Source organism: Leucopleurus acutus (assembly GCF_964270905.1).
Source record: "Leucopleurus acutus genome assembly, chromosome: 12".
NCBI classification, from domain to species: Eukaryota; Metazoa; Chordata; class Mammalia; order Artiodactyla; family Delphinidae; genus Leucopleurus; species Leucopleurus acutus.
In genome coordinates, this window is record NC_139154.1 from 33063015 (window position 1) to 33077616 (window position 14602).

The following is a 14602-nucleotide window of genomic DNA, read 5'->3' on the forward strand; positions in this document are numbered from 1 at the left end:
GGGTCTTTCTGGTGACCTTTGGCCAAAAAACCATCCCCTTTCTTCTCAGAGGATCCAGAGCCAGGAGCAGGTGAGAGCTAGGACTGCAGAAGGAGGTGGAGACCAGCTCCTGGGGGTCTGCAGGTGTCCCCAAAGATAGGGGAGGCCAGCAAAGGTGGTAGACGGATGGGGTTTCAGTGACATCACGCAGGTGCAAGTGTGGAAAATGCATGGGATGGTAAGCAGAACTGAAGGCAGAGAGACAATTAGGTGATTTGAATAAGAAAGCCACGCAAGAAGCAATTCAAGAGATCTGAAGGATGCGAAATTGATTAGACTTGGTGATTGATTGGCTAGAGCTCGAGGGGAAGACAGACTTCAGGGCAGCTCCCAGGTACTGACTTGGGAAGCTGGCTAATAATAAAAATTTGTTTCAGCTCAATCTGAAAGCTGACAGATAATTAAAGGAGATTCCAACGCCACTGGTGATAGTATGACGTATGGGGTATCCGCACTTTGATACAACACTCTGCTAATTTCTGTATATCACATAGTATTTTCATTGAAAATACTTCCAGAAGAAAGGAGAGCGAAGGCAGGAGATGGAGAAGAGGGGGTGTCTATGTGATCAGCATTCCACACGGGGCAGTTGTGCAAGTTCCCTACCGGCAAGACCAGCTGCCGGCCAAGGGCTGGATCCCGGCCACCTCGGCAGGAAGCAGCCTGCAGGACACGATGGGGCAGAGCGCTGCTTATATTCTGACCCCCAGATGTTGAGTCAGATCTTAATGGTAAGGGTCGGGTGTTACAGGTGACACGCTGTACACCAGGGACCAGAGAAGCCATCAGTGAAGGGCCTGCAGGCCATTCGAAGCAACACGCATTTTTGAAATCTCCGTTGAACTTCACCTTCCCAACCTCAGATCCTGGATTCTAACACGTGGAAGGGCAAGCCTGTCCAAACCATGTAGACAGGGACAAAGGCAAGGCTTTGTCTCCCCTCAGGACTTAAGCAACCTCACGTGTCCCCTCCCATGCCCCGAGCCCACTCCTGCCCTCAGGCATCCAGGGGCAAGAAAGGTCCAGTAGCTTCAGCCTTAAGCGGACATTGCACCTGCTCAGTGAAAAAAAAAGTGGGTATGGCTCTATTGTAAGCGGACCAGACTGTGCACATGGGGACCACATGGGCAACGCATCTCTGAGCCCGTGCTTGGGCTTCCTTTGGGGCCGCAGGTGAGAGGGTTTCACACCCACAGAAGCCAGAGGCACTTTCCTCTCTATGCTATGCCCTTGGATCTCCCCCAATCCATAATTGATCCTGCCATGGATTCCCTCACTCACGGTTTATTTATGTATCATTATTTACCTAATGCACTTCCCTGACAGGTGGAATTTCTGATCCACCACTGGTCGGGGAGTTAGTATGTGGTACAGGCTCAGACACAGAGCCTTGCTTGGTGCAGAGACGACTGGAGAGGACCAGAATTAAGCCTGGACATTTGCTGGAGCCATCGGAAAAGAGAGCCCCACCTTAAGCAAGACCCACGTGGATGTAAGTGTGGGGCTATGTTGTGATGGCCTGAAGCAAAGGCCCAGAGGAAACCAGAGCCAGAACACAGAGCAAAGGGGTCCCCCGATGACACCGTGCCAGCCCCAGGCTCTCCAGGCCCAAACTCCCAGGTCATTTCTGTTAATTGAGCTAATAAAGCCCTCCCCCATCCTTTCTTTTATTCCAAGCCTGCTTTGATTAGGTGTCCTGTCATTGCCCTGGAAGAATCCTGACTAACAGACCACTGACAGTTCACTGTCCCCATCTCCACAGAAGCTCTTAAAAAGTGTAGAGAGAACCCACGTGCATCATTTCTGTGGGATAGAGGACATGCTGCTTTGCATTTTTCTCTACCGCCTTCCTGAATATATCCTGAGTGCCTCAACCAGAGTGTCTGATTCTATACTCTCCTGGGACTCCTGTGGCCTAAGTACTCAGTAATAAATGCTCAGTAAGTAGAACCTTCTGTGTGTACCATCTAGCATAACCTTAGATGTGCTGCCTTTGTTTTCAATAGAATTTTTCCCCAAACAACTACTATCCGTCCCTGCCTTTGAAAGGCAATATCCCTCAAAATAGCCCCACTCATTCTTTCAGTCGCTATGTATTTTCTTGAGCACTTACTATGTGCTGGTGCCGTGTGCCGGTGACCCAGGTATCTGTGTGACAGGGCTCCTGCCTAGCTGGAGAGGTGAACAGTCCAGATAACATACACATGCCCGGCAGTGTAAGAAAGATCAGGGCAGAGCACGAGGGTGGGAGCCCCAAAGAGGAAGCCCCAATTCTGCAACTTTAAACTATCTGTCTCTCAGCTTCCCACGCAGCACTCGAGGGTGAAGATGTGTTTATAGACAGGAACACACCGGGACTGTTTGCATCAGGGAACAAATGTTGAAATCCATCTGCCATGGCCTCCACTGCAAGGTGAAAAAAAGCCTAAAAACACAAGAAAAGGTAAGCACTCCCATCACAGCATAAATAAATAGGTTTGACAAATGTTCGTAAAATTGACAGCTTGTTATCAGAGGCCACAAACCTATGGCTCCACTCACGTTTTCATGGGAAAACTTCTAAATGCAGGAGAAAATGGCAGCATTACATTTTCACAAAAATATAGCTGTGACCCCAAAAGTTTATCATCTCAGCCTCCCAGTTAACCAAGTTAAAGCAATCAGTCTTGATATGCTCTCTTCCTTCCTGGAAATCCTATAGCAAAGTCACTCAACACATACTTAAGAAACACCTGTACATGCTAAGTAGTCTGCTCGGTGACAAGGATACACCAGTGTTTGTGGCCAGAACTCTTTCATCTGGTGGCTGATCAAATCAGGAAGCATTTTTTGATCACTTGCTAAGAACTGTGACCAAATCTATCATTTATGTAGAATGCTGCAGTAGCAGCAGTTGAGTTCTAATACAGTTAAATCTTACATTGTTTTATTGTGTTTACAGTATTTGCCTACTTAAGCCTCCACTTTGGGGAAGGACCAAGCTTACTCTTAGGGGTCCCCCCCATCCACTCTCAGGCCAGATGGCGAGGGTTAGACTGGCAAGCAGCCCGACTCCTAGGGTGGATGGAGTGCTCAGGCCTGGGCCATTGGACCATTCTGTCACTCTGGCACAGCAACTGGATGGAGGGAGAGTGTGACCCATACAGGCCAGTTAGAACCAGAACATCAGCCTCCAGAATAGGGGAGGAAACTAGGACACTGCAGTTTTCTTTTCTCTGGTTTATTGGATCTGGGGCCGTAAAGCTGAAGTGGCCTGAACCCACTGTGTGGAGAACATGCAGCTGAGCACGAAGCCACAGGCCGGGAGACACAAGGTCCTGATGGTTTCTTAACCCATTTCTCCAGTTCTACTCATGTAAGCCAAGTGGCCCAACCCTAAACTTTTCAACTGCATGAATCAATAAACTCCCTTCTTTGGCTTAAGCTACAGAAGAGAATTTCTGTCTTGCAATCAAAGCATCTACATTAATGATGTGTTGAATTCACTTGATTCTGGGGTAATCGATTAGGGCAAGAGCCCTGTATCTTCTCCTGTATCCTCCACTGGACCCAGCACAGTGCTCCCCAGAGGACCCACTGAGTCAGTGCTTACGGAGAGGATGGACAGTCCAGGTCATGACATTGAAGGGTAATTCACACGCTGTTCACCAGGCAGGATCCACACTTCTACTCAAGGTGTTCCAGCAAAGGGTGTCAATGACAGGGCCGGGAGAGCCCTGGTCAAAGCTGGTGCTCAGCCTGTTGAGTCCTCCCAGCATGAGCAGACTCTGGGGCGCTCAGCTCAGAGAAAACTCACAGGATAAGGATTAAAGCAGATGGTAATTTCCTAATAGCCATAATAGCTGCCAGCCATTGAGCCGTTACCATGAGACAGAAGCTCAGCTACACACTTACACGTCTCATAGCTGTTCCATATTATGAGCTTGGGAAAGAAAAAATCCCACATCCATCTCCACCTTCAGGGAGGGTCATGACAGCCAACGATGCTTTCCAAGCAGATGCCATCTGCTTACGCAGCCTAAGCTTCAGGGCCCATCACTTGCCAGTGCCCTTCCGAGGCCCCACATGCTCTCTTCCCAGACATGGGAGGAAGCAGCACCTTCAGCCCCTCCCTGGAAGAACGCAGCTCAGCCCCAGCCTGCAGGACTCCCTCTCTGCCCTGGGGATGGTCGCGGGGATGGACCGAAGCTTCAGGTGGCAGCCCTGTGGCCACACTGGCCAGCCCACTGCCAACAAACTGGCCCAAACTGTGCATCCAGGCCCCAGGTCTGACCATCAGGAAGGAACCGAACAGCAGCCATCTGTCCTGCGGATCTTGCTCTGTGCTTGGGGCTATCACAGCCCAGTCGGAAGGGCCAGCTGACCACCAACAGTTCTTGAGCTTGGGGACCAGGGGTGCAAGGACCTGGCGGAGCTGCTAAGGTAGTCGTGCACTAGCCCACACCTGGAAGTGTGAGGCTGCCCTTCTCCCAGGCCATCCTGGGAAGCAGCTCTGCAGAAAGTGTCACCACCAGCATGGAGTCCCACAGCTGAAAGAGCCCTCCCTAAACCACCAATAATCTGAAACAAGTATCCATCATTTACAACAGGAGAAAGACTGGATTCTCTTTCTACTCACTAAACAGAAAATAATTTTATAAAATTTTTGTCCTATGAAGAGGTAAGCAAGGGATACACAACCAAAAACCCTAAGGGGAAAATGTATCATGGAGGTGTGTCAGGCAGTTAACTAATCATAGTAGGCTATTCTTCTGGGTCTTTGTCATGATTGTGATAATCACAATAATTAAGGATGTCCTGAGGAGTGCCAGGGAGAGGATATGAAATCCTAGTTGAGTCTCATCCCATCCTTTCTGTGTGTGAGCTGCCTGTGCATAACGTCCCTGTTCTTCTGACCTCTGGCCCCTAAACTGACTTTTACCTAGCTCAGGTAACCACATCCCTGCATCTGTGCTTTCCACATCCAGCTCTCCACTGCATAGCCTGATGATGGTTAAACAGAGAAGCTATGAAAGCTTTTAATGATTTAAAAAACACTTACTTTATCCATTCATCCGATGATGAACAATGGATAAAGAAGGTGTGGCACATATATACAATGGAATATTACTCAGCCATAAAAAGAAACGAAATTGAGCTATTTGTAATGAGGTGGATGGATCTAGAGTCTTTCATACAGAGTGAAGTCAGAAAGAGAAAAACAACTACCGTATGCTAACACATATATATGGAATTTAAGAAAAAATAAAAATGTCATGAAAAACCTAGGGGTAAGACAGGAATAAAGACACAGACCTACTAGAAAATGGACTTGAGGACATGGGGAGGGGGAAGGGTAAGCTGTGACAAAGCAAGAGAGTGGCATGGACATATATACACTACCAAATGTAAAATAGATAGCTAGTGGGAAGCAGCTGCATAGCACAGGGAGATCAGTTCGGTGCTTTGTGACCACCTAGAGGGGTGGGATAGGGAGGGTGGGAGGGAGGGAGGCACAAGAGGGAAGAGATATGGGAACCTATGTATATGTATAACTGATTCACTTTGTTATAAAGCAGAAACTAACACACCATTGTAAAGCAATTATACTCCAATAAAGATGTAAAAAAATAATAAAATAAAAAACACTTACTAAATATGAGATAATGGAGAATCACCAAATATTTGCATTCATGGTGATACTGTAGTTTTGAAATATAGGAAGTGAATATTTGTTTTTAAGCAGAAAATCTGTTTTAAAAAGCATACAACATTGAATAACTGCAAGCGCTCCCCAGGGATTTGGAAATCAGTAACATATGACCTCTCTCTCTTTTTTTCCCTTGCTAAAGAAATTTAGTAATTATATTGCTGCTAAATGCAAACTATTCAGTATAATGTCTGGCCTCTGAAATTCAATCAAGAGTCACTAAAAGTCACCCGCTCCCCTCTGGAAGGTCTATTATGTTTCTACCTCCATAATGAGCAGAAAAGTAAATGTAAGAAAAAGAATGTGTTGAGGTCACGGTTATGTGGAGTTCCTCCTCCAGGTTCTGCAGTTAAGCAAATTATAGAAACGATTTTTCATCCCAGGGTCGAGATTAATGCAATAAACCCCAATCAAATATGACATGGAGAAATCAGATATGCTGATGTTAGACAAATAAACTAAGCAAACTTTCACTTACCAAAGAACAAAGGGGTGAAATGATATTGAAGGAAAGTTACATAACTTCTCTGTTAAACATGGATAGGATACGCCCGAGCCATTCCTTACAAAAGGCCATGAATTCACTTTCACATATGATGATATTCATGTTGAAACACTAAAAATGCTGTTGATACTTAGCATCCTCTATAGTTTATGTAATTATATTAAGCTGTTGTACTTTCTAATCATGCTATTTTTAATTTTGATGTAATAATCATGTCAATCTACTCAAAGGTTCTGACTTCATTAACTATGCATAGACAATGTTCCTGGAAATGAAATCATCAGAAGATGACATATTTAGCACCACCTGATGGTACAAAAGAGTGATGAGAACAGGCCTTAATGTTTGAATCATGCAAAGGGAAATGATGATTCTTTTTAATATAAATGTGTATGTTTTACAACAGACAGCATTTTGAGGATTTCAGCATGCGGCATCAATTTTCTTAGAAATTGAAAATTTGTAAGAGATTTTCATGTAAAATCTACCAAAATGGTATTTATATAGAATATAAACTATAACTATTTGAGTATAAGAATTCATAAATCACATCATTATTTCTTCATATCAAAACATTTTATCTGATAATCTAAGTTAAATTCATAAGCCGTACAAAACTATGTATTTAACAAAATTCTTGAATTGCTAGGAAATATCTGCCAAGAGAGAATCTTAAAATATTACACATGTTACAGTACAAAACGCTTTCCAAAATTTGAATTTCTCTGTATTTAAAACACAAATATTTTTCAAACATGATGGAGACCTCCAGTTTTAATACAGAAGTGTAAAGAAGATATTTCAACCTTCTTGCAAAATCAACCTGCAAGTTTTAACAAAACTCAGAGGCATAGGAAGCCCCAAACCATGCTGTATAAGGAATGGAAGTGAAATTCAGTAATGATCAAACAGGAGAGAGGATTCCATGGCTGTAGACTGTAGACAAGGCTGAGAGGGTAAAGGTCCCAAAGAAAGTGGCAAGTCTAAGGGTCAAGCTCACCTCCTGTCTTGAGGACAGCAGGCAGAGGTGGGAAGTGGGAAGTTTCCATGGACTGAGATTCATACAAAACTCAAAAGGAAAGCAGGATGTGGTGGGCTGGATGGGAAATCAGTCAGGTCCACCATATCTGCAGGAAGCTGTCCATCAGTGGAGCAGGAAGCAGAAGAGAAACCCAGCATTATTCAGGGCAGAGTTGCCTCTGAACATGTCAGGTGATTTTGAAAGTAAAGGCTGGAAAGAATGCTCTTAAACACAAGGCCTTGTGTCCTCTGAAGAACTCTGCTAAGCGTCTATGTTAGGTAGTCACTCCTGCTGTATGATACATGGTCCTGCTCTCCATTGTGTCACTTTGAAATTAGCTGGACCAGAAAGAATTTGCCTCTTTCAAATATAACTAATGACCAAAAAGGATCCAACACCCAGATCATTTTTTTTAAATACTGCATGAAAAGGAAGTAAAGATCCAGTAAAACAAAGAAAAGACAAACACTGACCAGAAAAATGTTACTAAGGGGAAGCTTGAAATTGTGACCTACAGCATATCAACTCATATTTTAAAAAACTAAAAAGCAACGACCTTGACAAAACATGATGTCAAAGCAGATACAGGAGCTCAGGGAATCCACGGTTTTCTAAGAATAGGAGATAAAACAAGTTAATAGAGCTCAGAAAAGATGTAGGAGAGAAAAATGAAGCCATCACAGAAATGAAGGCCACTTTGACAGCAGCTCTGAAGAGTAAAGAAACTACTGAAAACCTAGCAAAAGACACAGCAATCAAGAGACAGAGAAGCACAATCAAAATAAAATTAAAATAAACAAAGAATTAGGAAGGGCTAGGAAGAAAATGAAAGATAAATAAGACAGATCAAGAGATCCAACATATGCCTAATTGGTGTCCCCAGGATGGAACAGGGTTAAATACATATATTTAAATGATATGTTAAGAAAACTTTCCAGAAATAAAAGGCTTTAGTATGCAGACTCAAAAGATATGTCCAAGGAAAAATTGACAGGGTCAATAGATACATTGAAGAAATAGAGGATTAAGTATATTCTAAAATAATATAAAGAACATGAGCACAAAAATGCAAACCTTGGAAGCTATTGGAAGAAATATGCATACACATACCAAGATAATTAGGCCCCCAAAAAAAACATCAAGTAATTCCCAAAAGTAGACATAATGAAACCAAATGCCCTGACCACAATGAACAAACTAGAAATTAACAATGAAACAAAAACACACAAACAAACAAGTCTTAACCACTTGGAAACTTAAACAATTTCAATTCATAGTCAAAGAAGAAATCAAAGCTGGAATTTTATTATAACTAGAAAACAGCAATCATTTTAAAAGCTACAGAGCAGAACCTATGGTTTACATTTACAGCAGGGCTCAGGAAAAAAAGGCATAGAATTGCTTAGATACGTTAATAAACAGAAAAAGACAAAAATACATGAATAGATCATCCAATGAAAGGTGAAAGAACATAGATAAAGCCAAGCATGAGAGGGAAGGAATTGAGAAACATAAAATGTGAAATTGATTAATTAGAAAACTGAAAAATGATAGTCATGATAAATACAGGTGCTTAAATAAGTAAATAAATAAGTCAGCTATTAATTAGCTTAATTTTAACAAATAAGAAACCACAAACAAACACTATAAGGAATGATAAGGGCAGACATTTTAGGAATCATACAAGACCAGTTTTCTATGTGGCTCTAATTAAGAATCTGAGTTGAAATATTTCCTGGAAAATATAAATCACTAAAATTCACATCAAAAAAATTAAGAATTCAAATTAGATCAATTACTATAGAGGAAGTAGAAAGAATTGTTTAAGTGTTAACATCCCCCAAAAGCAGTGAGCTTCAATTGTTTGATAATGGACATCTACCAAACCCTTAAGAAACAGATTCACTCCAGTGTTCTTTCAAACTATTCTAGATCATGGAAGAATAACGGAGGCTGGCAATCCATTTTTTTTCCTTCAAGCTAGCATAACATTGATTAAGAACAACAACAACAATAAAAACAAAGAGGACATGGAAAAGTCTCATTTCTGAATAGCAATTCAAAATCCCAAACCAAATATTAAAAGAAAAATATAAAACAACCAAGTAACATTGATCTCAAAATGCAAGAATGGTTAAAATTTATTGTTAATTTTCACAAGCCATCATATGAGTATATCAAAAGAAAAAAACAAATAATCATCTCCGTGTAAGATAAAGAAGCATTTTATATACATTAACATCTATTTTTAAAAAATATTCTTAAACATAGGAAAAGATGGATGATTCCTCAACATGATATAAGATATAACATCTATTGAAAGAATGTCAATTAAGTATGTGTGTATGTATATTTAGTTTGTGTGTGTATCAACCCAAAATTTAGCAATATGTTTAATGGAGAAAAGCTAGTAGCTTCCAATTCAGTCAAGAAAAAGAAAAGAATGTCCGTTACCACAGCTGTTGACATTGTTCTAGCAGTAGTAGCCCATCCAATTTGATCAAAGAAATACAAATGAAGTATAAAAATTTGAAAGAGGAATTCAGATTTTCTGACCTCTAATTTGGAAAATAAAAAGGAATCATTGAGAAACTATCACGAATAAGATAATCTTGTAAGATGCAAATTTTATGTAGAAAAATCATTGCTTTTATAAATAATGACTAGTTTGATAAGATTCAGTGTACTACTTTGGACCAAGTTCATATTGAATTCCAGCATACGGCCTGAAGTAAAAATAGCAAAGTCTACAGTCTTAAGTAAAAATAGCAAAGTCCTGAACTATTTATAAATAGTAAGTTACGATTTGTGCCTCACTCCCTCCCAAAAATAAACTATACAGACACATAGGCTTATATACACATAGGCTATCACTAGAAGGGTGCACAAGACCTAATTGTGGTTGCTTCTGAGGAAGGGAATTCGGTGAATGGGAGTCAGAAATGGAAGAGACTCACTTTTCATGGTATTCTATTCGTAGCTTTGAATGTTGTATCACATGCATATAAGAACTATCTAAAATATAAATAAAATCTATTCTAATCAATAGGAAAGGAGTATATTCTTACTGGCTGTGTTTCTCATTTCATGATTAGTTCTTAAGGATTCTTATCTTTGGAGCCTTCAAAAGCTTATAAAAATTCTGGGTCTCAAAACTCACATCTCAGGAACTGTTGAAAAGAAAGCAATAACCATTCTGTTATGCTCTTATAACAACATTTAAAGTTGTTTTAAACCAAAACACAGAGTGCCATCTATCTCTATGTTGGTTTTGACCACAAAACACCCTAGCATCATTACCGTGGGATGGTCTCCTCCATTTTCGAGTATTTTGCCTTGTTCAGAACGGAGATGGGAAGTCTGCACATCACCCAGCAGCCAGGCTGCCAGGCCTCAGAGCCCAGCCCTGGCATTTACCAGTCTGTGACCCTGAGCAATTTGTAACCTCCTCATGCCTCAGATTCCCCATCTGTAAAATGAAGATGGTCACAGTGTCCTTGTCCTAAATCTGTTGAGAGGATTACATGAGTTCATGCTTGTAGAACACCTAGGAGTGACTAGCCCATGGCAAGTGGCCCAGAAGTGACAAATGATTATTTTTCAGATTTGGGGTCTCATGACATGAACCTTTTTTTTTTTTTTTTTTGGTCTATTAAATTTGTTACATTATTACTTCTGTTTTATGGGTTTTGTTTCTTTGTTTTTGTTTTGTTTTGTTTTGTTTTGGCTGCAAGGCATGTGGGATCTCAGTTCCCTGAACAGGGATCAAACCCACACCCGCTGCACTGGAAGATGAAGTCTTAACCGCTGGGCCACCAAGGAAGTCCCTCAGTTCAACTCTTTTGAGAAGTGAGTGCCTTCTTAGGCTGCCAGCAGAGGAAGGGTTAGCCCGGCTGTGTATGTGATGCCGGACTCCTTTGGTCCTGATTCCTTGTTTGCTGTGTCTTCGTGTGGGAAGGTAAGGAGACTGAAAAGCCAGAAACCCGTGCTCTCCTTCTGAGTTTGGCACAAAGGGAACCCACAGCTTACAAACTTCTCTTATTTTAAAATTCTCACTCTCAAAAATAAAACCACTGCCTCCTTCCATTGGGCCCTGGAAACAGTAGGTCACTTAGGAAAGTCATTCATCACCCTAGAAGAACCATCCTGATTTAGATGGAGAAAATGTGGTTATTACAAACAGAGTAAACTTTCTTAGTGATTAAAGATCTCATCCTTATCTCCAAGATAGCCATTGAATTACCAGCTATGGTGACATTTTATTCTACTACTAATTGCTCAGTGTTAAAAGAAGATGAAGGAAACACACATATAAGAGGTAAACTGAGGGACTTCCCTGGCAGTCCAGTGGTTAGGACTCCGTGCTTCCATTGCAGGGGGCATGGGTTTGATCCCTGGTTAGGGAACTAAGATCCCACAAGCCACACGGCCAGAAAAAAAAAAAAAAGAGGTAAACTGATTCTTCCATAAACACAAACTGAGCCCCTATTCTGTGCCAGGAGGTGGTGCTAATTGTTGAGTATACAGAAAAGATGCCGGAGGGTATGTTTTTGAGCAATTCACAGTCCAGTACCTCCTCTAACGTGCCAGTAACCAGTGTTTTAAGATTAAAGGGTTTGATTTTGTATCCTAGTTGTGTTTTGGAAAATGCCTTACCTGGATATTTTCTTTACAAATCCTGGCATGTGTCTACACAGCTGAAACACCCTTCCCCACTTCTTTGCCTGAAGAGTGCATCTCTCAAAAGTAGGTCAGTTGTCCTGCCCGGAAGGGCCCTTCCTCCAGCCCCTCCTCTCCTTTCCGTGGCCCTGGACACGTCCATTACCACAGCCCCTCTCCCCTGAGAGGCCCAAGCCCTCATCACTGTTCCCAGCGAGTGCAGGGCACTCCGTAAATGGTTGCTGAAGGAACAAGTGAGCAGTTCCAGAAAGTTTCTGGCTTTCCCTTTACCCAATTCAACCGCAATTCCCCTCTGGGATTTGACCCACATGGTCTCTGTCTTAGCTGGAATCCACTGAGGCTACTCTCTGGTAATATGGCCTGGTTCTCCCCGCCAGCTATTATGACAATCTAGAAAATACTGAAAACCGGTAGATCACCTCTAACAGATGTCGATAACACTCCAAAATTTTATTAAAAACTGAGCATTTGTATTCAATAAACAGATTTTTTTTTTAAGAGTGAAAAGGATAACAGTTTCCAAGAACATCCAAACCTACAGCCCTGGTATGCAGATGAAGTGCTTTATCATAAACTTTACTGTCAGTGAATTCTTAGGAATTCCCTTCTGTCCTTGAAAGAATGCACTTCAAAGTCAACCTGAAACCCTAATGTGAAAACATATGCAAATGTGTAAAATTAAGTTTGCCCCACTGGGAAAGCCATCACTGCACCACAAAGAAGCCTCCGTTATTTATGGACTCTGAGACATGACAGTTTCGAAAGAAAGAGGCAGGTGTTTAGAAGGTGCCAGTCAGGGCAACACCAGCCTCCTCTCTGTGGTTCTCTAAGTCCTTTGCATCTCTTCCCTTCTACCTGTTTTTGGCCACTTTTCTACTCTCTTGATCATTTCAATACCAGCAGGAGGCCAGGAGAAGCAAAAAGAGGTGACATCATAATCTCCCTTTTTTTTTTCTAGTGGTATTTATGATAAAAGGTTGGAGGGGAAACAGAACAAAATTTCAGAGCTAAAATGAAGGCTTTGAATCTCCCCAGGGTTTTGATGATTCATGAAATGGCTCTCCCCTGTTTCCGTAGATATTTGGATATTCAAGCCAGCAAGGATGGCGCAGAATCTCTTATTTCCCAAACAAAGTGCTAGGCATTCTGAGAAATGCAAGAGGACCAAAGTCTGAGCCCTGCTCTGGGGAGTTCATCTCTCAAAGGAAACAAGAAGTGAAATAATTATGAACCATTAAGACAGTAAACAGGTGATGGTGGCCTCGTAGAATGAGTTTGGGAATGTTCCTCCCTCTGCTATATTTTGGAAGAGTTTGAGAAGGATAGGTGTTAGCTCTTCTCTAAATGTTTGATAGAATTTGCCTGTGAAGCCATCTGGCCCTGGGCTTTTGTTTGTTGGAAGACTTTTAATCACCGTTTCAATTTCAGTGCTTGTGATTGGTCTGTTCATATTTTCTATTTCTTCCTGATTCAGTCTTGGCAGGTTGTGCATTTCTAAGAATTTGTGCATTTCTTCCAGGTTGTCCATTTTATTGGCATAGAGTTGCTTGTAGTAATCTCTCATGATCTTTTGTATTTCTGCAGTGTCAGTTGTTACTTCTCCTTTTTCATTTCTAATTCTATTGATTTGAGTCGTCTCCCTTTTTTTCTTGATGAGTCTGGCTAATGGTTTATCAATTTTGTTTATCTTCTCAAAGAACCAGCTTTTAGTTTTATTGATCTTTGCTATCCTTTCCTTCATTTCTTTTTCATTTATTTCTGATCTGATATTTATGATTTCTTTCCTTCTGCTAACTTTGGGGTTTTTTTGTTCTTCTTTCTCTAATTGCTTTAGGTGCAAGGTTAGATTGTTTAATCGAGATGTTTCCTGTTTCTTAAGGTAGGATTGTATTGCTATAAACTTCCTTCTTAGAACTGCTTTTGCTGCATCCCATAGGTTTTGGGTCGTCGTGTCTCCATGGTCATTTGTTTCTAGGTATTTTTTGATTTCCTCTTTGATTTCTTCAGTGATAAAGAAGATGTGGCACATATATACAATGGAATATTACTCAGCCATAAAAAGAAACGAAATTGAGCTATTTGTAATGAGGTGGATAGACCTAGAGTCTGTCATACAGAGTGAAGTAAGTCAGAAAGAGAGAGACAAATACCGTACGCTAACACATATATATGGAATTTAAGGGGGGAAAAATGTCATGAAGAACCTAGGGGTAAGACAGGAATAAAGACACAGACCTACTAGAGAATGGACGTGAGGACATGGGGAGGGGGAAGGGTGAGCTGGGACAAAGCGAGAGAGAGGCATGGACACATATACACTACCAAACGTAAGGTCGATAGCTAGTGGGAAGCAGCCGGAAAGCACAAGGAGATCAGCTCGGTGCTTTGTGACCGCCTGGAGGGGTGGGATAGGGAGGGTGGGAGGGAGGGAGACGCAAGAGGGAAGAGATATGGGGACATATGTGTATGTATAGCTGACTCACTTTGTTATACAGCAGACACTAACACGCCACTGTAAAGCAATTATACCCCAATAGAGATGTGAAACAAGACAGTAAACAGTATTCAAGCCCCAATCAGTAGAACAAGTGCCCATGGAAACTCCGGGAGCCAGCTGGGTGTTCTTGAACCAGACCTTCTTTCTTATCCCCTGATACATGGGGTTGAT